Source organism: Vulpes lagopus, chromosome 3 (genome assembly GCF_018345385.1).
Source record: "Vulpes lagopus strain Blue_001 chromosome 3, ASM1834538v1, whole genome shotgun sequence".
NCBI lineage: Eukaryota > Metazoa > Chordata > Mammalia > Carnivora > Canidae > Vulpes > Vulpes lagopus.
Window position 1 is genome coordinate 146606631 of NC_054826.1, and position 25307 is coordinate 146631937.

Genomic DNA, 25307 nt, shown 5'->3' on the forward strand with positions numbered 1-25307 from the left:
GAGGCAATCCCACAGAGTGATTAAGAGCCTGGGCTCCAAAATCAGAGGCCTAGGTTACAACCTGGCTCTGTATTTGCTGAATTTCTCTGGGCTTCTGTTCCTTATCTGTAAATGGTAACAAGAGTATTTACCTCATAGGCTTATTGTAAAGAGTAAATGAGCTGATGGAAGTAAAGTGCTTTGTGCAGTTCCTGGCACATAGGAAGGACTGGATGTGGGTGCCAACCATAATTATCCCATCACTCAAGGCCAAGAGAGAAAGTTGGGACAAGGAAAGAGCATGGACTTTGGAGTCAGACCTGGAAATATTTCAGTTCAGATCCACATGATTGTGTTTCTTTGTGCTTCAGTTTATATATTTGTAAGGTAGAACTCCGCCTTGAACGATTACTGTGAAAATTAAATGGGGCATAAGAATGGTGCCCAGCACATGGAGATCAGTGAAGGTAATTGGTGTTGACTAATGAAGAGAATTGGTAAGATCCTTTCTGTGTTCAACTCATCTTCTCCAATCTAAGTCCGGGAGAACCCAGTGGGTTTTATCTTCCAGTGCACCTTACACTGTCTCAGTTCTAGAAAGTACCCTTGTAATGTTAAAAGCCTGCCTAGCACTCAAGATCCAGCTAGAACCCACCTTGACCTGAGTCAAGTTGGGTGGCTTTTGATAAAGTCAGCATTCCACAAAGTTCTTAGAAAATGGTCACATAGAAAAATAATAATACAGTGATTTCATAAACAATTCACATATCCTTTCTCCTTTTTCAATGTATTGCTAAAATATTCTTTATTTAAGCATGGTGATAATAGATGATAGTTGCTATTTTTCAATGTCTTTACTTGGCAAAAGAAAAAGTAGGCAGCCTTATAGTAATCACCAAAGTGTTTCTCATTTTGTTTCGCTATTTTGCTGATAGGCAAAACCCAAAAAGTTTAGGAACTACTTTACAGTGTATAAATGAGAGAAAAGGGGGAAAAGAGATGGGGAAGGAGAGATGGAAAAAGGGCTGGTCAGAATCTGCAGTCTCGGTGTGGCCACCTTCTGCTGGTTGAAGGGGGGTCCCAATGATCCTGTCCAGGTGCTCCCTAGGCACCCACATAAAAGGCTACCGTGAAGAGTATATTCATTTGTTAGAATCAATAGTGATCTATTTAATTCCAAGTTGCAATGGGTAAGATTGAATTCCCTGGTTTTATTTTTTAAAATTTTTTAATAATTAAAAACATGTTTTTAAGAAATCTCTATACCCTACTTGGAGCTCAAACTCCCCACCCCAAGATCAAGAGTTGCCTGCTCTAGCAACTGAGCCAGCCAGGCCCCCTCCACGAGTTTTAAAGCAATGACTTTCAAACTGCAATGTGCATCAGAAATGCCTGAAAAGTTAGTGAAACTCTGCGCCCACCCCCAGAGACTCTGAGTCAGTCCATCTGGGGCATCTGCATTTTAAACCAGCCTTCTGGGAATTGCTGATGCTGGTGGTCCTCCGGCCAGCCAGCCAAACACTGACCATTCTGTGCTCCCCTGTATATCCAAAGGCTCACCCACCCCAGGCCTCCATCTTTCCCAGCCTCTGTCCAGATGTTGCATCTGCTTTCACATATGAACAACTCTCAGGTGTCCATAGTAATGGACCTTAGTAATGAAAAGTCTCTAATGGTCCTAGACTAGGTGGTGTTCCCTGAATCACAGTGAAGTCTTATTTCAGTGCGGGCACCTATTTATTTAAAATTCATAAGTATTATGAGTGTCTCTAGGTCCTGACACAGCAGTACGCCCCCACCCTCCTCCATCACTGCTTCTAATCCACTTCTGGTGAGAGGAACTGCTTTTCCTCTGCCCCGCTGATACTGTGCCAGAAGCATGTTCTGGTTCTTAGAGCAGGTGCTTAGCAGTTTGTTCAGGATCAACTCTCTGCATTCAGCACCCCAAGTTTCCAGATGCCACAGGAAAGAAAATGTGGGCTAAGAGAAGCTACCTCTGGTTGATTTAGAAAAAGCAGAGGGAGAAGCTAACGTGGAAACTGTCTCTTTTGTTTTCTCAAAATCACTAATTACACTCATTTCACCTTCAGCCTCTGCTTGTAACACTTTTCCATTTTCTTGTTTTAGTCACCACTTAGTGTTGCTGTTAGATTTTAATCATCTTTTGGCAAAACTCCTGACCAGTATTCATGCAAATACCCCAAAAGAAAGGGGGGGGGGAAGCTTCCCTGTACCCCCTTCTGGCAGCCAGCGTCCAGGTGTTTATCCAGAATCCTAAAGACTTTTGAAGGGACTTTACAGGTATGAAAAGCTCTCAAAGCGATTGATTTACAAAATGCCAACTTCTGTCCAACCTCACTCCTCAAAACCTTGAGTTTCTGGAGGAGTGAATCTTTGGGGCCTGGGAACAGAGCCTCGGAAGGACAGGTGAAGCAAAGACCTGCTTTGAGTTCCACAGAGAATAATTGAAAAAGGAGGCATGTGAGTGTGGGGGAAGGGTGTTCATTCCTGTGTTGGAAGAACAGAAGAGGACCATATTTTGCGTTTTAATTTTTTTTTTGGTGCAAGGCAGATGGGCTGTGGATTGACACTAAATAAATCCTTGAATAAATGAATCTCTCAGCTCTGGGGAGGGGGCGGCGTGGAGGGAGTGGGGGATGGTAGGAAGTGGCTGGTACATATGGAGCCGAGAACTTTTTAAGGAAAGAGGGATTAAAGCAAGAACCTCGGGGCATTTAATAACTGTGGCATTTTATTCTTGCTTTATGTGGATTATTGAGGATTATCTGCTAAAAGCAAGAGCCCGGTCTAGTGTTACTGTTTGACTCACCCTTCAGCCTCCTCTCATTTAAAATCTGTCTCCTCCATGATTTTCTCTTGGCTGAAGGCAGACAGCTCTGGAGTGTAACCGAGGTTTTCCTCAGAAATGAAAGGCTCTACGCAACCAGCCTTCTCTAAAGGCCGGAAGTGGGTCTTACTGTCCAATGCAACTTTTCTAAAATTGAGAAGCCCAGTTAGGAGCCTTACAGAGTAGATCCAAACAGGACTTTTGTCACCGGTTGTGGTGGCCCAAAGCTCAGAGTGGCTGAAGCCCAGGAGAGCCGGCTGGTGGCAGGAGGTGGCCCAGCCCAGGCCTCCGGGGACACAGGCCAGCTTCTCCCGCCACGTGATCTCTGTGGGTTCTCAGGGACTTGTCCTCGTGAACCGGGCAAAGGCTTAGGCCTCGCCTCAAATAGTACAAATCACCTGAGGGAGAAACCAAACTTCAAAAGGAAAACTCTTTTCTTGGGTCCTGTGGAGCCACACAGCAAAGCCCAACAGAGGGAAGGCTTAGCCTCCTTAGAGTTCAGCTGGGGCCTCTAGACGTATGGGATCATGGAGAAAGCTAAAAAGAAGTGGTTGCCTCAGGAATTAGAATCTCATCGAGCAGTGGGCTTCGGAGCCAATTCCAAAGTGTGGATTCTAGTCCTGGTTCAGTTACTTATTTATAGTTTGACTTGGGACAAAGTAGTTAAATTCCTTAAGTCTCAGTATCTTTATTTATGTAACAGGAATAACAACATTTCTCTCACAGCCTTGTTATGAGTACGCATGACATAATACACTGAAATCTGCTTCCTTCGGTATTTAAATGCTCAGTAAATATTACTTTCATTTTCCTGAAGCCTCTGCCTTCCTCCCACCTACCCTCAAGCTCCTTCTTGTGACCAAAACTTCCCACTGCTGCTGTGCCTACATGCCTCGGGGATTTATTTCATAATGTCAGAGAGGGTTAATTTGATGAAACCTGCTAACGTTGAGGAATTCCCTTAACAAACATGTTGGTAGGGCCTGCAAGCTATGAGGGCAGCTGTTCAGGTGGTGACCATAATTCATACCTGATGTGAGGGACTTGGTCACCAGAGAAATGGCCTCAGAGTTTCAGTCCAGGACCAGTTGGAAAGAGTAGAAGGCAGGTCCCCAGTGAGAATGTAGTCAGAGGGTAGAGAGCCAGGCAAGGGAGAGTAGCAGATGAGGCAATGGGGAAGGGGTGAGCCCAGAGGAGGCAGGGGAGTTGAGTTGGGGAGAAATCCAGGTCAAGGGGTGGGCCGAGGGGGATGACACATTGACTTTAGAAGCAGAGTGAAGGCAGGGGAGGGGAGAGACTCTAAAGGCTCAGGAATTCTGGTGCAGGGACTTGAGGGCAGCAGTGGTGATAGAGTGATTTGAGGCTATGTTTATGTGCCACTCTGTATTGATAAAGCTACACTGAAACCCACAAAATGGAGGCCATCCTCATGGTCTGGCCCCTGTCATAAATCTGAACCTAAGTCAGCCTATGTTTACAGCAAACACCTCATACCAAAGAAACTTAAAATATGCCAACCAGAGAGCCAGCTCTGCTTGAGCTAGCTCACCTTACCCTAGAAAATAGGCCCTGCTGGGATCCCTGGGTGGCGCAGCGGTTTGGCACCTGCCTTTGGCCCAGGGCGCGATCCTGGAGACCCGGGATCGAGTCCCACATCGGGCTCCCGGTGCGTGGAGCCTGCTTCTCCCTCCGCCTGTGTCTCTGACTCTCTCTCTCTCTCTGTGACTATCATTAAATAAATAAAAAATTAAAAAAAAAAAATTAAAAAAAAAAAAGAAAATAGGCCCTGCTAGCCTTATAAGGAAATTCCTGTCTTCTAACTAATCATGCTGTTTACTAGTCGCCTTTTCTCCTGTCTCTTGCCCAGAAATCTCTCTGAAAGAGTGCTCCATTGCTTGTGAGTGCTGTGCTCCCTTAATCTGTGGATTTTCCCTTAAATGAAGGACATCAAATTCATTACTAAATTGTTTCTGTGTTTTCATTTGATAGTATAAAAATGGGGGTGTGGGGTGGCGGGCACCTGGGTGGCTCAGTGGTTGAGCATCTGCCTTGGGCTCAGGTTGTGATCCCAGGGTCCTGGGATCGAGTTCCGCATCAGCCTTCCCACAGGGAGCCTGCTCCTCCCTCTGCCTGTGTCTCTGCCTCTGTGTGTGTGTCTCTTGTGAATAAATAAATACAATCTTTTTTAAAAAATGGGGAGGGGGATGTATTGGACCTAACAAAGATGATGAACGAAGGAATGTAGGAGTTTAAGGAAGGAGAGTGGCTGAAGCTTCTCCTCCTGAGCTTTCCCTGAAAGGAGGGGTAGGATGGAGACACAGGAAAATGAGCCAGCCCAGTAGGAGGGAGGTGGGGCAGGGGATGAGGCCTTGAGCACACAGAGAAACTTGGCCTGAGAATCTGTATTTTTTTAAGCTTCCCCAAGGATTCAATTTGGGAGCTCCTCCATTAGTGGTGTCCTGTTTTGCATGACAGTGAGCCAGCAGAACCATCTGCCAGAGTTCCTTTCCTTGTCTCATTGTTATGTAAAGCCCGTGTCTCTGCTCAGTGTTTTCTTTCCACAGGGACCTTAACAAGGCCTTATAGGCACAATTCCTAAGGACCTATAAAAAGGTTTCACTCGTAAAAGAAAACTGGCTGCAAAAAAGGCAATGAAAAATTAATAAATGTTCAAATGCCTGCAAAATGCAAGGACTCAAATACAACTCCGTTCATATTTTGCTCTACATAAATGGTAGTCAAATATTCAAACTCTGTTCCTCTGATTCTTCTTCTATATAATGGGTATACAATAATAGCATCTTTCACATAGGTATTTTTTTGAATCCTCACTTGACATTGGTGGGAATAGATGCGATGTTATACGTAAAGCCCTACACGGGGCCGCGGTACACAGTGTGCCAGCATCATGTTATTAACGATGTTGTTAATGACAATGAAGATGACGATGAGGCGACGAGAGCATACTTTTTCCATGCAATACATTGCAGAAATCTCAGTATACTCAGCATCTGTGATGTTGACACTTCTCTCTCTGCAATACAGTGGTACAGCAGGCCAAAGGCAAACTGTAGCTCTCTATAAATAGACTCCCACCTTTCTGTTCTGGTCTGGCTGATGAGGATGTGGCCCGGTGCTTTCAAGTCACAAAGTGTGCCAAGCACTTTCACATCCGTAATCTTCTTTCCTCCTTCGAGCTGCCCTGTGAGACAGGCAGTGAGGGCACAGCAATGTAAGGTAGAGAGAGCTCCGGAGGAATCAGGCTGGAGTTCTGCGATTTTGAACAAGTCCTTGAAAGGCTCAGTTTGCTCACAGAGAGGATTCCTGCTTTGGGAAATCCACAGTCTTGAGGGAATCAAGAGGGAAACTATGTTCAAGTGCTAAACCATGTGCCCATATAGAAATATCTGATCTGCCCTTATTTTGGAAGATCAGGAAACTAACATTGACAGAAATGACCTGACATGTGCACAGGCTCTCCGCTTACAAGAGGGAAAGGCAGGACAGGAAATTGGGTCAGTGTGCCTTCCTTCACACAGCTCAGCTTCCTGAACCGCTAACATGCCCCGCAGGCCCTTGGCCCACAGAGGCAAAGTAAGGAAAGACTCGGGTCACACAGACCTCTGTGGGCAGGGCCTTGAAGAGCAGACTTGGCTGAGAGACCACGCACCCTGGACCCATACGTCAGGTCACCACCTCTCTGTGGGAAGTGTGGCTTCCTGTGTCAGCCCCTGGCCACACCAGAGCCCTTTGGGGGATATTTAACTCTTTGCTACATCCCGATTTATACTAGGGTGGGTGGTGAGGTGCCATGGGGCCTATGGTTCCAGCTGATGGCAGATGTTATGAGTTGGACAATGAATATTTTTCTGCCTGAATCAAGGCAATGATAGCTACCATTTCCTGAGTGTTTCATATCAGTACTTTACCCACATTATCTCATTCAATTCTCACCATGGGTCTCTGAGGATGTAAGCGCTATTATTATCTCCACCTTTCAGGTGAGAAAATTGAGGCCCTTATGGGTTAGGTTACACTTCCAAGGTCATGCAACCATTTCTGTCAAAAGACAGGCAAGAAAGGAAGTAGTTTGATCTTCAAAGCTGAAGCATCTTTGGCAACGTTGTGGACAACAAAAAAAGGGAAAAGCCAAGTCCCTTTTCCCTTAATTTGTTGAATAACCCACACAGCTTTTCTTTAGTAGGTCTGAGTGGGACAAGGTTGTTCTTGTTGATTGACAGGGATTTTAGCATGAATATTTAATGGGCAGGGCAGCCGGTACACTTGCCTAATGTAATATTTCAAGCTCTGCTTTCATACTGAAGGGATTTGCCCTCCCTTAATGCATGTCTACATCCTGTCCCAGTCCTTCCAACAGCATTTTCCACACAGATAATGCCAGTTCAGGGAGCCTCTTTTTCCCAGCTCTCAGTTTAAGATAGCATTTACTCTTACCTTGAGATAAGGATTTTTGTGATGACAGAAAGCCACTGGGTATTGTCTTGATTTTTATCATTTCCTGTCCAGGTCCTCCATGCCTTCTAGGTTACAACCCATTGACAGAATCAGCTTGGCTGATGTCATTCAGGTGACTCGTTCACGCCTTTACTATTCTATCTCTGTCTTTATCATCTCCATCTCTATCTCCATCTCTATCCCATCTCTGTCTCTATCGCAGTCTCTATCTCTTCTTTCAGCCAAGCCAATCAGAGGAACAAAGAACTCTGTAATCAAGGTGTACACTCTCCTTTGCTTTGTTTCTGAAAATTCTTGGAAAGCAGTTAATTGCATGCAACTAACATTATACTTATAGTGAAAGATGAAAGACTTTCCCTGTAAAATCAGGGACTAGACAAGGATGTTTCTTGCCTCTTATGCTTTCTGTAAGGAAAAATAATGAATGCTTTCAGATCGGAAAGAAATAGGTAAAACTGTCTTCATTCACATATGACACAACATTGTATGTAGAAAATCCCAAGGAATCTACAACAAACGATTAGAACTAATAAACAGGTTAAGTTAGTTTCCAAGATACAAAAGCTATACACAAAGGCCAATTATATTTCTATATTCATGCATCCAACAATCCAAAAATAAAATTATTAAGGAAACAATTGCATTCACAATAACATAAAAAAATATATGTCGTGATAAATGTATATTTTTGAAAATTATTTATTTATTTATTCATGAGAGACACACAGAGAGAGAGAGAGAGAGAGAGAGGGAGAGAGAGAGAGAGAGAGGGAGAGACACAGGCAGAGGGAGAAGCAGGCTCCATGCAGGGAACCCGATGTGGGACTCGATCCTGGGACCCCAGGATCACACCCTGGGCTGAAGGCAGTGCTAAACCGCTGAACCACTCAGGCTGCCCTGTAGCAATAAATTTATTTTCATTTCATTTTATTTTATTTTATTTTATTTTTTGTAGCGATAAACTTAAAGGTGGAAGACATACACTAAAAATGACAATACATAGGTGAGACACATTAAAGATCTAAATAGATGGAAAGACACCCCGTCCATGAATTGGAAGACTCAATATTGTTAAGGTGACAATTCTCCCCAAATTGATTTATAAATTCAATACATCCCTCTCAAAATCCCAACTTTTTTTGTATATATTGACAAATTGATCCTTAGGTTTATATGGAAACGCAAAGGAACTAGAATAGCCAAAACAATTGCTAAGAGAACAAAGAGAATGTCCTAACAAAGTTTACTATAAAGCCACAGTAGTCACAGTAGTCAAGACAGGGTAGTATTGGCTCATGGATAGGCATAGAGATCAGTGGAACAGAATTGAGAGTCCAGAAATAAATCTCACATTTATGCTGAACTGATTTTCAGCAGAGGTACAAAAATAATTCAATAGCAAACTCTAACCTTTCCAATATGTACTGCTGGAATTGGATATCCATATGCAGGATATCCCTCCCTACAACTGGATATTCACATACAGGAAAATGAACCTACCTCACAAATACACAGAGATTATTTTAAAGACCTCAATATAGGATCATAAACCTAAGTGTAATAGTTAAAATTATGAAACTCCTAGAAGAAAATATAGGAGATAATCATTGTGAGTTTGGATGAGGCAAAGTTTTCTTGAATACAATGCCAGAAAGCGAAATCACCAAAATGAAAAACTTTGGCACTTCAAGAAACACCATTAATCTGATAAGGCACATGTATCTAGAATATAAAAGAGCTCTTCTAACCCAACAATAAAAAAATAATGAAATTAGAAATTGAGCAAGACATTTGAATAAACATTTCTCCAAAGATTAACAAACGGTGAATACAGGCATAAAGAGCTGCTCAGCATAGTAGTCGTTAGGAAAATGCAAATTGGGCAGCCCGGGTGGCTTAGCGATTTAGCATCGCCTTCAGCCCCAGGGCGTGATCCTGGAGACCTGAGATCTAGTCCCACGTCGGGCTCCCTGCATGGAGCCTGCTTCTCCCTCGGCTTGTGTCTCTGCGCCCCCGCCCCCTCTAATGAAGAAATAAAATCTTAAAAAAAAAAAAAAGAAAGAAAATGCAAATTAACACCAATAATGTTATAAGATACCAATTTACATCTGCTAGAATGACAATGATAAAAAAAGAAATAATAGCAAGTGTTGATGAGGAAGTGCAACAATTGGAACCCTTATACACTGCCCGTGGGAATGCAAAATAGTGCCATCATTTTGGAAAACAGTTTGGTAGTTCTTCAAAATGTCAGAGGATTATCATCTGACCCAGCAATTCCAGTCTTAGATAATGAAAATATCTTTTTTTTGATAATGAAAATATCTAAATAGCTAACAAAACCCCAAGATAAATGAAATTATATGCCCACACTAAAACTTGCACATGAATGTTCATACCAGCATTTTTCATAATAGCCAAAAAGTAGAAACACTCCAAATGTCCATCAACTGGATGAATGGATAAACAAAATGTGATCTATCCGTGGTAATATTATCATTAATAAAAAAGAATGAAGTACATATGTTACCACATGGATGAACTTCAAAACCATTATGCTGAGTGCAGCCAGTCACAAAAGACCACATATTGTATAATCCCTTTTTTTATATGTAATGTCCAGAATAGGCAAGTCTTCAGAGACAGAAAGATTCATGATTGCCAGAGGCTACAGGGAGGAGAGAATGGAGAACAACTGCTAATGGATACAATGTTGCCTTTGAAGATGATGAAAATGTTATAAAATAAGAATTGATGATATTGCATAAAAAATATATGTAGTGATATAAATATACTCTGTAAATATACTCTGCAAATATACTAAAAGCCATTGAATTGCACACTTTATTTTTTAATTTTTTAAAAAGATTTTATTTATTCATGAGAGAGAGAGAGAGAGAGGCAGAGACACAGGCAGAGAGAGAAGTAAGCTCCATGCAGGGAGCCCGATGTGGGACTCGATCCCAGGTCTCTAGGATCACGCCCTGGGCGGAATGCGGCACTAAACTGCTGAGCCACCCGGGCTGCCTGAATTGCACACTTTAAACAGGTGAATTTTCCAATATGTAAATTATATCTCAATAAAACTTAAAAAATAGATAACAGCAACAAAAGACACCATTAAGAATGAAAAGACAAGACACAGACTGGGAAAAGATATTTGTAAATCACATATATGGAAAAGGGCTTGTATCTAGAATGTATAAAGAACATTTATAACTCAATAATAAGACAAATGATGCAATTATAAAATGAGAAAAAGATTTAAGTAGACATTTCATTAAGATAAATATACAAATGGCTCATAAGCCTGTGAAAAGATACTCAACAGCATTCATTATTAGGAAAATGCAAATTAAAACTACAATAAGGTACCATTTCGTATCCCATAGAAGGGCTACTAACAAAAAGACAGAGAATGCTCAGTGTTGGGAAGGATATAGAGAAATTAGAACATTCATACTTTGCTGATAGGAATGCATGTAAAAACGATACAGCTAATTTGGAAAATGGTTTGGCAGTTTCTTAAACAGTTTACCATTAAGTTACCATACAATCCAGCAGTTCCACTCCTAAGAATCTAGAGAAATGAAAACATATATTCACATAAAAGCATGTTTGTGAATCATAGTCCCAAATGGAAAATAATGCATATATCTAACAACTGAGGAAGAGGTAAACAAAGGTGTGGTACTATACAAAACAATTTTTTTTACATATATAATATTTTACTTATACAGAATATTATTTCACAAATAAACTATTGAAATATTGTTTGGAGAAAATTCTCCATGGTCTAAGATACTGATTGTCTTCATTCCAGATCATTTTTTTCAAGGATGATTGTTAAGCAAACAGGTGTGGAAGATTGAGATAGTGCCTCGCTGTGGAGCAGAGGGATGATTTGTTTTCTTTCTTTTTTTTTTTTTTTAAGATTTTATTTATTAATTGATGAGAGACACAGAGAGAGAGAGAGAGAGAGAGAGAGAGAGAGAGGCAGAGACACCGGCAGAGGGAGAAGCAGGCTTCATGCAGGGAGCCCGACGTGGGACTGGATCCCGGGACTCCAGGATCACGCCCCTGGCTGAAGGCTGTGTTAAAACGCTGAGCCACCCGGGCTGCCCCAGAGGGATGATTTGTTTGATGTCCAGTTTAATAAAGATAATGTCTCTCTCCAGGGCAGACGTTGAGCGGGCTTGCTGGCAGCCCATCCCAAAAAATTGGGGGTTCCTAAGCTTAGAATTCCTCATCTTTGACATACACCCACTGCATGTGCATCCATGTGGCCCCACTTGCAGGGAACCTGTGGGATTTGAGGGGCAGAGGGAATCAGCACAGACATGAAGCTCTCGTGCCGCCTGCTGGGCCGTGAGTAAGGAGGCCCTGACTCCCTTCTCCCTGACCTGGGAGTTTCATGTCTTCAGTCATGAAATTGTGGCAGGCTAACTTGCTAGTTTGCAATCAGGGTAAGATTTCAGACCTTCCATAGTTTTTTGTTTTTGTTTTTTTTTTTTTTTTAAGATTTTATTTATTTATTTGAGAGAGAGACAGAGAGAGCACAAGCAGATGAAAGAGGAGAGGGAGAGGGCGAAGCAGATTCCCCACTGAGTGGGGAACCCTACTCAGGCTCCATACCAAGACCTTGGGATTATGACCTAAGCCGAAGGCAGATCCACCCAAGCTCCCCAGGCCTTCTATAGTTCTTAACATACAAACTACAACATTGATGAAGCTCAAAAATATTATAAGCGAAAGAAGCCAGATTCAAAAGACTACCTATTGTAGGATTCCATTGACATGAAAAAGCTGAAAGAGGTAAATTTATAGAGACACAAAGTGGATCTTTGATTCCCTTGGGCTGGGAATGGGAGCAGACTGACTGTATGTGAACGTGAGGAAATGTTTTAGGTAATAGAAATATACTTAAACTGGCTTGTGGTAATATTTACACAAGTCTCTACATTTACTAAAAATCACTAAACTGTACATACAGTTACAACAGGTAAATTTTTGTGGTATGTAAGTTATACCTCAATATCTATTTAACACGCATGGTAAGATGCTGTTTCACACTCACAGAATCACAAGATTAAGAAGACTGGCCATCGTGTGGACCAGCCAGGGTGGAGAGCAGCACTCATGCATTGCCAGTTGGAGTGCAAAATGGAGCAACCACTTTGAAAAACCATTTAGCCGTTTCTGGAAAAGTTAACACACATCAAACTTTTGAGCCAGTAATTCTGCTTCCTAGGTATTTACCCATAAGAAATGAAAATATCTGTCTATAAAAGGGAACAAGGGCAGCTGCCCCCCGATGGGTCACTTTGGCCTAAAGATTATTTTTTAGTTAAAAAGCCATAAAAGTGAGCAGATTCAGGAAAAGCCTTTTACCTCTCCCATAATTGCCTAAAAAGAATTTAAATAGAGGATCTACTCCAGGAAGAAAGCTCTCGCCAAAGATAACTACAGTATCTATGAAGCAGGTAACTACATAGGGAGGAACCTAGGAAAGCCTGTTTGATCAAAGTGCTTCAAATCCCATTATTTCTGAGTGGCCCAACAAACTTTTGTTTACCAAACATTTACTCTTTTTCATCTTCCTGTGAACTGCCTTCCTTCCCTTTGAAGTCCTAGACCCCTACCCTTTCTCCTTAGTTCAAGATTCACACACACACCTCACTTTGCCTGCCTTTGGAATTTCCATGTCTGTGCAGATTCCCCATAGGTACGCTATTAAATTTGATTTTTTCCTATGAATCTGTCTCGTGTCAGTTTGATTCTTAGTCCGACCAGAAGGACCTTGAAGGAAACAGGAAATTCTTGCTCCTTGACAACATACACTGGATGTTTAGGGCAGTTTCATTTAGAATTACTCAAAATTGGAAACCTAACCAAATGTTCATCATCTGATAAAGGAATAAATGAATGATGCTATATTCATACTATGGAATACTATTTGCACCATCCCCCACCTCCACAAATTACTGATACATGCAACAACATGGACAAGTCCACGGACAGCCATTATACTGAGCAAAAGAAACTAGATACAAAAAACATAGGAAGAAGTATAATCTTGTTTAAATGAAGTTCTGGAATAGGTAAAATCAATCTATAGTAACAGAAATCAAATTAGTGGTTGTGAGGCATGACAAGGAAAGGAAGGAACACGTGGGGACCTTCGGGGCACCTGCAAATATTTTATACCTTGATATACATTTGTCAAAAGTCAACCTGTGTGCTTAACAGGTGTAAATTTTATTCTATGTAAATTATACCTTAACAAGGTAAAAAAAAAAAAGTGAGCTTATTATCTTTCCTTGAAATTGCCCCTCTCTATCACGGGTAATAACATCCCCCAAGTTAACCAGGTTAAAAACTGAAGATTTTGTTGACTTTTCCTTCTTCTTTATCTTCCAAATCCAGTTAGCCACAGGTCCAGTGGATTTCCCTTTGAAGTCTTTCCATCCATACCGCCTTCTCCCCCATACTGTACAACTATTGTTTTCATGTTTTGCGCAGACAAAAGCAGAGGCAGAGTGCGGAGAAGCAGAGAGAGAGAAGTAAAAGGAGGGTGAGGAGGAGAACTTACGATAACGAATTCCTTGTTTGTTTGGTTTTTTGTTTGGGTTTTTTTTTTTTTGTGGGAGGTGGGATTTCAACTTAAGCTCTATTTTGTGTTTCTGTTATTTGCAACAAACACGGAGGCAGAATGTTGTGGTGATTAATAGCTTGGACTCTGGAGCCAGAATAACCAGGCTCCAATGAATCCCTGCTCTATCACTTACTATGTGACTCTAGACAAGTTGCTTAATCACTCTGAACCTCAGTTTCCCCATTATCACTATACTATTAATATTTAAAAAACAAACAAACAAAAAGAACAACGTGTTAGATGTTATTATAGAAGTAGTGACAGCGTGCTGTGGGAGGATCGAAGAGGTGCACTACATAGACAAAGTTTCAAGTTTGAAAGCATAATCCCCAACACTGCCTCCGTCAACTCCATGTTTGGGGAGTCCCCAAATCATCCTTAGATTCTATTATTGGCTCTAAAGATTCAGAACTCACAGAAAGTAGTCATAGTTTAATTACAAGGAAAGGATACCGAAAGAAATCAACTAAAAGAAGAGACATATAGGGCAGAGTCTGAGAGGCCTTCAGATTCAAAGCTTCTGTCGTCCCCTTCTCATAGAATCAGGATGTGTTACTCTCCCAACATCAATGAATGACAATGCTCACAGGGGATTGCCAACCAGGGAAGCTCACCTGAGCTTCAGTGTCCAGAGCTTTCATGGGGGCTTCATTCCATAGACGTGGCTGATTGATTACTACCTGAGTGAACTCAGTCTCCGGGTCCAATGACACTACGTGACCCAAAGCCCTAAGCCTAAGCACATTGTTGGTCTTTCTTATGTAGACAGTCCGTGCCCTAAACAAAGACACTCTTACCAGATATGACAGAGTGCATCTCAGAAGCTGAGAGCAAAGATCAGCAAAGAACTTCTCTTTGGATAAAGCCAAATTCCTTAGTACACAGCACCTAACCCAGATTTGAAAGCCAGCTATGGTTTTTGATTAGGGCTGAAATAAGTTAAAGCCTGGGGAAGAATCTGGCAAAAGCCACACTGGATTGATTTGTTACTATTATTTTTATGTGTTTTTAAAAAGAATCATTTTTGTGTGTATTTAAATATTAACGGCAATAATTCTTCCCCTAGAATTTTGTGTTATCCTGGCTACCTCTTTCTTCTTTTTCCTGTTACCTCCTTTTGAATATTTTATGTTTTGCTAAAATTAGAAAGAGTTTAAGGATTGTAAAAAAAGCTGAACTGAAGGTTAAACACACACTTTACCTGGAAGAAAGTTATAGAATGGCCAAAATCAAGTGTGGGAGTTTATCTGTTTTTAGTAATCTATGCTTTAGTCTATATTGCTGTAGATAATTGAGAGTTGTCCAAGACTGGTTCTTGTAAATGTTTAACTTTACTTGATTTTTACAGGCTAGTCATTTAGCAAAAGAAGTTTCCAAATAATTCCTCATTTCAGCAGTAATAGGCAAGAAAAGAAGATCAAATCCGTGAACTATTTACTTAGATGAACAGAAATACCCTTTTCGAAATAATGGATATGCAAGATTTAGCCATTAAAGGGTTAGGGTGAAATGAAAATCCTCTCAATAATAGTTGAAATCTGAGAAAATCTTTCAAGGAAATTAAACACTTGATCGAAAAGACGAAAGGGTTATTGGTGAGAGCTGAAATTAAACAGCAGAGCTGTTTGAGAAGAGGCCTCAATTATAGGAAGCAGGCAGTTAACGATATCCTCTCAGGGATCTGCATTTCCTCAAGACCTCTCTTTGGGGAAATGCAATAGTTTCATTTAATTTTCATTAAGGTAGGAAACAGTGCCTCACCTTTGAAAAATGTGAAGAAAACTTTAAAACTAAAAAAAAATCAAAATGAAGAAGGAAGAATTTAGAAGTCTGCTTCTAATGTAATCTAAGAGTAAGAATGACCCCAAATTGGGGTCTAAGACACTGTAAAAAGCATACTTCCATCAACTTTTATTTTGAAAACTGAAATTTTTTTAAAAAGGCAAAATAATACTGATTCACACTTTGTTCATGAAACTAACTAGACATTTCTAGCATTTGAACACTTTTTGGCTCATAAGAATGTACAAATTCAGAGTATCTGGGTGGCACAGTAAGTTCAAGTGTCTGACCCTTGGTTTTGGCTCAGGTCTGCTAAATCAGGATGGTGAGATCTAGCCTCACATTGGGCTCCACACTCAGTGCAGAGTTTCCTTGAGTTTCTCTCTCCGTCTGCTCCTCCCCGGATGCGTGCATACTTTCTCTCTCAAATAAATAAATAAATAAATAAATAAATAAATAAATAAATCTTTTTTTTTTTTTTTAAGAATATACAAGTCCCTAAAATGAGTCAGTTATTTGAATCCTATCTTTGTTAGCCACTCATCACATGACCCCAAGGAAAAGGACCATTTTCCCACGTTGTATTTGTCTGTTGGGAAAAGAGCACGAGACTACTTTCTAGTGAAAAAGTTACTGTCATTAACATCACCTACCATCATCATCCTTACTACAGATACTACACATTAAGTGCCAACTATGTCCTTTCCGTAGTTCCTTTATTTAGTTCTCATAAAAGCACTAAAGGCTTAAGTATTTTTATCCTCACTTTGTAGCTGAAAAACCTGGCCCTCAGAGAATTCAGTTGGTGAGCAACACAGTTAAATTAAAATCTAGCCCTGTGGGGCTCTAAATGTTCCCCCTCTTTAGCCCTGCTCCTGTGGGTCAATAGTGTAATAATTCCTAGGAGCAATTGTGTCTGTACCGCTGCCAGGGTTCAGGACCGGTACTCACCATACCTGTGCTCACAGTCAGCTCACTGCCTGGAAGGACAGGGCTCTGCTGTCTCTGGGCCTAAGGTTAACAGAAGATGTGTCCCCACAATTCAGTGGGGAATGGGCAATGTGAAGCAGTTCAAATGAACTTGATTAGGAAGAGAATTCTGATGCATCTGGGTCTGAGCAGCAGTCTGACCAGTCCCTGAGTTGAGCTAAATGAACCATTTAGTCCTGGACCAATTCTCTCTCACATTCCATCCCAACACCATATGTCAATAATAGGTACCTGATACCTCCTAATATTCAAAATTATTTCTAATGTTATTTCAAAACATTTGCCTTCTATTGCAGCATACTGTATTTTAGGTAAATACATACAAAAAACATTTCCCTGAGGTCTTCAGTCAGAACTCTTTGATTGCATGAGACAACCCCCACATGTGCCTAAGAAAATGGGTAAATCTATTGACTCACAGAGCTAAATCGTGAGACAGGCAGAACAAAGCAGGCCTGAGGAATCCAGACTGGATCCAGACTCCAGTGCCACTATCTCTTCATGGGCGGCACTGGTGGCTCCAGGCTCACACCCTCAGGGAACCACAACCAGAAAGGAGAAAGTATATGGGAATCTCTCTAGTTCCTCTTTGAAAAGTCCTGGGAAACAGATGTGATGTTCCAACTTGGATCATACAGATCATGTGTCTAATATCTGGAACCAATCACTGGGGCCAGGGCGACAGTCATATACAAAGATGAATGCTCCCATTTAGATCACTGGGTTAGAGTACAGGGAGGAGGAGTGGTGTCCTCAAAGAAGGGGGTGATATCAACACGGACACCGGGAGAATTATTAGCAGCTTCCCCAGTCATAGTCTACCACAGGGTCGTATCTGGAGCAGGGGCTAGGTTCCAACATCAGTCTGAAGCTAAAACATCACACATCTCAAAATCATCCTTGAAAAATCTCTAAAATGGGTATACAACCCTAATTCTTAGTCCCACTAAAGATTAAAAAACACCAAGCTTGATTAAAAGAAAGAAGAGAATAAATGTCTACAAGTTGATACTTGGGCATTCAAATGAGCTTGCTTTTAAGACAGTAATCACATCTGTTCCCAAGAATGAGTGATACATAGAAAATTCTAAAAGCGCCCCTCCTTATCCACAGAGTGCACTTGGTTCTTTTTAAATATGAAGTTTTATTTTTTTGCATGCATATCAGTAAAATAATTTGTTGTGACAATTGAGAAATAGGTGAAAACACAGAGCACAGGATCTGATCATAGAAGGTACTTGGTAAATATCTGCTGGATTTAAGTCCCAATCTTCCTTGAAAGCAAAAAGAAGTTTCTCTGTTGGGGTTGGCATCTTGTGTTGCAGCCCTTCCAAGCAGCAACCATGGCGTGCTGATCCGGGCTTGGTCTTCTGTCAATGGAATCATATGCTATAGGAGTTTCTTTTAGCGTGGGTGTCGTGCCAGGAGAGGCAGCTTGAAGGGTATAACATGTGCTGGGATGGCTTGAGGAGTGGGCGTTCTCTGCTGAAATTAGCCATGACACTTTAGGCAAATCCCTTCAGTTTTCCGGGTCTCAGTTTCCCCTCTGGAAAACTGGGATTCTAATACCTCTCCACTGATAAAGCTGTTGGAGGGAGATTAAATTAGATAGCATCCAGTTAACAAGCAAGCTTGTATTAAGCAATGACGTAATGAATTCCTTTCTTTTCTGGGAAGGGATTACATTGTGCCAGACCTCAAGACACCGATACCCAAAGAGAGTCTGGAACGTCCAAATTATCATTTTCAAATATATTGAATTATGCCTTGTGAGGAAAAAAAATCATTTTTGATTTTGGATTTCTGTGTGTGCGTGCGATGTGATGTCTGCTACTGAGCTAGGAAAGCGTATGTTTTTAAAAAGCATTCTGGACACATTGTTGACTGCTACATATATTCATTCCTTAATTCATTTATACTTGACCACTTGCCCTAACAATATTTTTTTTAATGTTTCACTGCTGGCAGTTGAATTTCTTCCTTTCCCGACTCCGGTATTAGCCTCTTTAACCTTTTCTAATTGATGGCTCTAAAATAATTTACTATTGTTCATTCTACTACAGCTCATGTATACATGTTTAATGCATGTTATGATTATGAGTACCCCTTTTGGCCCAGAGAAACCCAGATGTGGCACAAATATTCATAACACATGGCCTCCGGAAAATACCTGGCTTGGAGATCTAAGCCAACGTGGAATTAATTTGATGTAATTCAATCTCTTGGAAACATTGTCTAATATAATTGCCTTAATGTTATATTTCTGATTGGTTAATTTGGATAGAAATGATTTTTTTGATAAGCATAAATAAGAATCCTGTGCTGATTTTGCAGAGAAGATTAGATTATTCATTTCATTTTAATGGCCTTCCAGGACTTCAGTTCAATTGTTGGTGAAGTACAGTTGCTGCCCAGTAAATCAACACCCGGGCTTAATGAGTATCTTGGGGTAATCATTCCAAGATGGCATAGACCTAAGCAGCAACCCCCATTTTAAAAAACATGAATCATGTGATATTTATTTTCTTGGGTCAAGAATTTCCTATCACTGTACTTCATCTCTGAGATACGTATTGTCTAGAACAAATGGAACAGTCACGATCATTGCATATGTTAAAACACCCACACACTACAGAAAGGTAGGCATAGGTTCCCAAACTGTATCTGGAAGATGGCTTAGCACATACCCATCAGTTATCCCACTCGATCACCAACACCACAATGCAGGACAAGAGCGTGTAGATATAGTGATAACTTTAATGCATAGAACACATGAAATTTGACTAGGCTGAGGCCTGGTCATTCAATATGCTAGACCCTACCACCTCCTTGCCTTTTTCATGTTTCCAAGCAGAGCAGCAGAAAGTGACTCATAATTTATTTGTTTGCCAAGGTGAGAGTGAGCGAGTAGAGCATTCCAGGAAGAGAGACCAGCAGACACAGAGACGTGGAGATGAGGAAGAGCATGGAATACTCACAGAAATAAGTCCAGGAGAGCTGCGTATACAGACTGAGGAGAGGAGTAAAGAGAGGGGCAGCATATGGAAGAGAGTCCAAGTCTGGAGGGGTTTTGCTTCATTTTAATGCACCACTGAGGAGTATTAAGGAAGTCACATAATCAGATCTACATGATCATGATTTTTTTTCTAGCTGTGGGACAGAGAATAGATTGTAAGAGGGTCAGGAGTATATCCAGGGAACCCTTTGAAATAATCCAGGCAGAGAGCTTGGTTTCCATGAATGGGGAGAAGTAAGGGAATATCTGGGTGATTGACTTGATGTGAGAGTTGGCAGGAGGTGGAGAGAAGAGCTCAGGCTTTCTACTTGAGCTACAGAGTACCTGGGGCCATTGATGAAGCAGGGAGACACTGGAGGAGTGGCAGGGTTTGTTTTGTTATTGTTTGTTTACATAGGGAATAGGAATAGGAAGATGAGTTCAGTTTCAGGCACACTGGATCTGAAGTGTCGGTGAGACACCCAAGCAGAGATTCGTTGAGGAGTCATGAGGAGCTGGAAGGTGGTTGGTGGTGGCCAGGGTCAGAGAGAAGGGCTGGGTGGGAAGTCCTGATCTGAGAGCCATTGGTATAAAAATGGCAGCTTGAATCAGCCTCAAGGGTGAATTGAAATCTTCTAGAGAGAGAGAATTTCAAAGAAAGAAAGGAGGCTTTCCAGCATCTCTCCTTAAGGAGAGGCTGACAAAGGGGATGGAGAAGAAACAGTCAAGAGAGTTGGGAAGAAACCGGGAGAATGTGGTAACTTGCACATCTAGAAAAAAATTTCAAGAATATTACCCCGTTTCCCTGCCTGTGGCCTGGAAGGCCAGAAGTTCCCCTAAATATAGCATGTCTGCATCAGACTTCTGGATCTGACCCTGGTCCTACTCTTCCCACAAAGCCAGAGATGCAACAATTGAACAACAAACATTTATCGCAGTTAGTATTTTAAAGCTCTAATATGGCTTCTGTGGAAGAAAGAGGGAGAAGAAGTGGGTCCTGAGCTCCAGGAACTCACTGGCTTGCAGAAGAGTCAAGAAATATTTTCACATAGAAATAATTCACAGGGCAGGGCCTGTGAGTATTAACCTCCATAAGGTTTATACACTGGATGTTGTACGAGTTTAAAGGAAGCAGGAATTGCTGTGGCCTGAGAGAGTCGGAGGAAATGTGGATTTGAGCTGGCAGGGGCCACGTCTGTAGGGTGTCAGCTGGCATTTCAGGCAGACGGAAATTGCCCAAGTACAGGGCGCAGAGATGGCAAGTCAGACCGCGCTGTGGAAGGCCTGCAAGCCTCTCTGCTGCCCCTGAGGTGCTCCCACGGCTTCCAAGCTCCTCCGTGGCCCAGACACATCTCACCCCTGTTCCTGCCCCCCCGTTCCTCCTGCTTTAGCTCTTCACACATACAGGCTCCCACCCGGCAAGCTGTCCCTAGCTTCCATGTCTTCGTTTGCCCTGTCCCTCTGCTCTGAATACTCCTCGTCCCCTCCATCCACCTCTGGGGCTGAGCAGACCCTAAGCTCTCACTGGGGGGCTCATCTGCACTCCTCCTTGCCCCCCCCGCCCCCCCACTTCACTAGCAGCCCGAGCCAACACACCTCCATGAAGACCCCTAACAACACTCTGCTCTAAAGGTCTAATTGCTCATGTGGGCATTAGATCTTTTATCAGCCCTCCCCCAGACTGACAGTTTCCCAGAAGCTGCCTTTCTTGGTTTTGTATTTTAACGTCACTCCAGCATCCAACCCAGACAATACATCGCTGTTGACAACGTTAATGAAACAAATGAACTACAGATGCGCCACTTTACTGCGTTACTTGGGACTTAACTGACAGCCCTGTGCTCATTCCGTAATGCAATAAAATGCAATAAAACACTGGAGGTATGGAAGCGCACAGTAGCCAGGGGCGAGCCTGAACAGCATGGGAATGGAAAGCCTCAGATAAGCAACTGGTGCCTCTAGGGGAGGACCCTGGCCTCTGGGTGCTCTTGGGCTTAGTCACTGTGAGCATGTTCAGAGGCTCCCAGCGGTTCGCACAGATCAAATTTACAAAGTGCCAAGTATTAATGAGAGTGCAAGACCAATTCACAAGCATGGGAAATATCCATTTTAAGACCAAAAAAAAAAAAAAAAACGAGAAAAGAGTAAAGTATAAAAACCATAATAGCTAATTTTTAGTAGGGACTTACTATGTGCAGCCTATTCTTGTAAATTCCCAGACCAGATTGGGGTCAGTGGGGAAGGGTATAGGTGTGTGTTTCTGAAGGTGAAGGTACTAACAAAGGCAAGTTCAAGACATTGAAAAGAAATTATTACTCGTTTCTGTCATTATTTTTAAATGGAGGGATATGAGGATGATAGAAGTAAAGAGCAAAAAATTACTGAATGTTAAGCAATCTTGAGTCATATTCTATATTTATATTTTATTTCATCAAATCATCATGACCATTTGAGATGTACTTGTATCATTATCCCACTTTTGAAAAGAAGAAAACTGAGGTTTGGAGAGGTTCGGTAAGTAGCCCAAGTCCCTGGGTTGAAAGTGGCAGGGCTGGGATTTTATCTTAGTTCTTTATTATTATTATTATTTTTTTAAATAGAGCTGACATACAACTGTGTAAGTTTAAGGTATACAACATGTTGATCTGATACACATGCATTGCAAGATGACTGCCACCACAGCAGCAGCTAACACCTCTATCACATCACAAAATTATCATTTCTTTTTCATGGTTAGAACAATTAAGATCCAATCTCTTAGCAACTGTGAAACTTATCATACAATTATTTTTAAAGATTTTATTGATCTGTTTGACAGAGAGAGATGGAGATAGTGACAGAGAGCACAAGCAGGGAGGACAGGGAGAAGCAGGCTCCCCGCAGAGCAGCGAGCCCTGACAGGCTCAATCCCAGGACCCTGGGATCATGATCTAAGCTGAAGACAGATGCTTAACTGACTGAGCCACCCAGGCGCCCTATATGATATTTTTTTGTCTTGTAATTAAATACATTATAATTTGCCAACTGAATTATCCTGATAATCATTTCTATTAGAGGTCACTACAAGAAAATCATTAAATAAACATAAGGAACTCATTAATAAGAGAGTTACTACAGATCAAAAGAAAGATTTATTTTTGTTGGTAATGCTATCAAACATTTAAGAAATAATACAAATCTTATACAAACTCAGAAAGTGGAAGAGGAGAGAATACTACATCATGAAGCCTAGCATATCCTTGATACAAAAACTGGACAAAGATATTATAAGAAAAAAATTTACAGACCAAAAATTTCCCTGGAATATAGACACAAATACCTTAAAACAACATTCACAATCCAACAACCACCAAAACAGTATTGTTGACTGTAATCACTATGATGTGTATTTTATCTCCAGAATTTATCTACTGGTTGCAAGTTTGTACCTTTGAACAACATCTTCTCAATTCCCCCACCTCCAGTCCCTGATAACCACCATTCTACTCTCTAATTCTGAGTTTGGCTTTCTTAGGTTCCATATATAAGTTATATAATCCAGAATTTATCTTTCTCAGTCTGACTTATCTTTTTTATCATAGGTCTATCCATGTTGTTGCAAATGGCAGGATTTCCTTTGTTCTCATGGCTGGATACTATTGCACTGGATATTCATATACCATTTTCTTTTCATCCATTCATCCATTGATAGATACTTAGGTTGTTTTCATATCTTGGCAATTGTGAATAATGCTTCAGTAAATATAAGAGCATAGACATCTGGGAACCCTGGGTGGCGCAGCGGTTTGGCGCCTGCCTTTGGCCCAGGGCGCGATCCTGGAGACCCGGGATTGAATCCCACGTCGGGCTCTCGGTGCATGGAGCCTGCTTCTCCCTCTGCCTATGTCTCTGCCTCTCTCTCTCTGTGTGACTATAATAAGTAAATTAAAAAAAAAAAAAAAAAGAGCATAGACATCTTTTTTTTTTTTTTAAGAGTTTATTTATTTTTCATGAGAGACACAGAAAGAGAGGCAGAGACTTAGGCAGAGGGAGAAGCAGGTTCCATGCAGGGAGCCCGACGTGGGACTCAATCCTAGAACTCCAGGATCATGACCTGAGCCAAAGGCAGTTGCTCAACCGTTGAGCCACCCAGGTGTCCCTAGATATCTTTTCAATGTCATATTTTTATTTCCTTTGAATAGATACCCAAAAGTGAGATTGCTGGATCATACAGCAGTTGTACTTTTAAGGTTTTGAGGAACCTCCATACTACTTCCCATAGTGTCTGAACCAGTTCATTCCTACCAATAGTGCACAAGGAGTCCCTTTTCTTTACATACTCGGAAACACTTGTTATCTCTTGTCTTCTTGATGATAGCCATTCTAATGGGTGTGGGGTAAAATATCTCACTGTGGTTTTGATTTGCATTTCCATGATGGTTAATGATGTTAAGCATCTTTTTATGTACCTGTTGGCCATTTGAATGTCTTCATTGGAAAAATGTCTATTTTATTCTTCTACCCATTTTTAAAATCTGTTTTTTGTTATTGAGTTGCATGAATTCTTTATATATTTTGGATATTAACTCCTTATCCAATATATGGTTTGCAATTATTTTCTCCCATTCCATAGGTTGCTTTTTTATTTTGTTGATCATTTCCTCTGCTGTGCAGAAGCTTTTTAGTTTGATGTAATTCTACTTGTTTTGTTTTGTTTTTGCATTTGTTGCTTGTGCTTTTGGTGTCATATCCAAAAATCATTGCCAAGACTAATATCAAAGATCTTCTTTCTTATGTTGTCTTCTAGGAGTTTTGCAGTATCAGATCTGATGCTTAAATCTTTAACCAATATTGTTAATTTTTATGAGTGGTATAAGGTAGGGATCCAATTTCATTTTTCTGCATGTGGTTAGCTAATTTTTCCAACACGTTTATTTAAGAGACTATTCTATTTGCCCACTGTATATTCTTAGCTCAAATATTAGTTGGTCGTATATGCAGGAGTTTATTTCTGGGCTCTCTTTTCTGTTCCATTGGTCAGTGTGTCTATTTTTGTAACAATCTCATGCAATTTTAATTACTATAGCTTTGTAATAATTAGGAAGCATAATACTTTCACATTTCTCAAGATTACTTTGACTATTTGGGGTATTTGAGATTTCATAAAAATTTTAGAATTTCTTTTCTTTTTCTGTGAAAACGACATGGAATTTTGAAAGGACTTGTACTGAATTTATAAAGAGCTTTGGATAAACTGAGCATTTTGACAATATTAATTCTTCTGATTTATGATCACGGGATATCTTTCCATTTGTGTCTTCAATTTCTTTCAGCAAAGTCTTATAGTTTTCAGGTCTTTCACTTATAGTCCAGGTCTTTCACTTCCTTGGTTAAATTTATTCCTAAGTATTTTATTGTTTTTGATGCTATTGTGAATGGGATTGTTTTCTTTATTTTTTTTTTAGATGTGTCCCTGTTTAGGCCTGCCCCAGTTCTGAAAACTGTGTTCTCTCCATTATGCCAGACTATACATGATCATAGCTTTCCTCCCAATCACCCTCTTCTTCCTATCAGAGCCATAGGAAACAAGGAAACACATATAG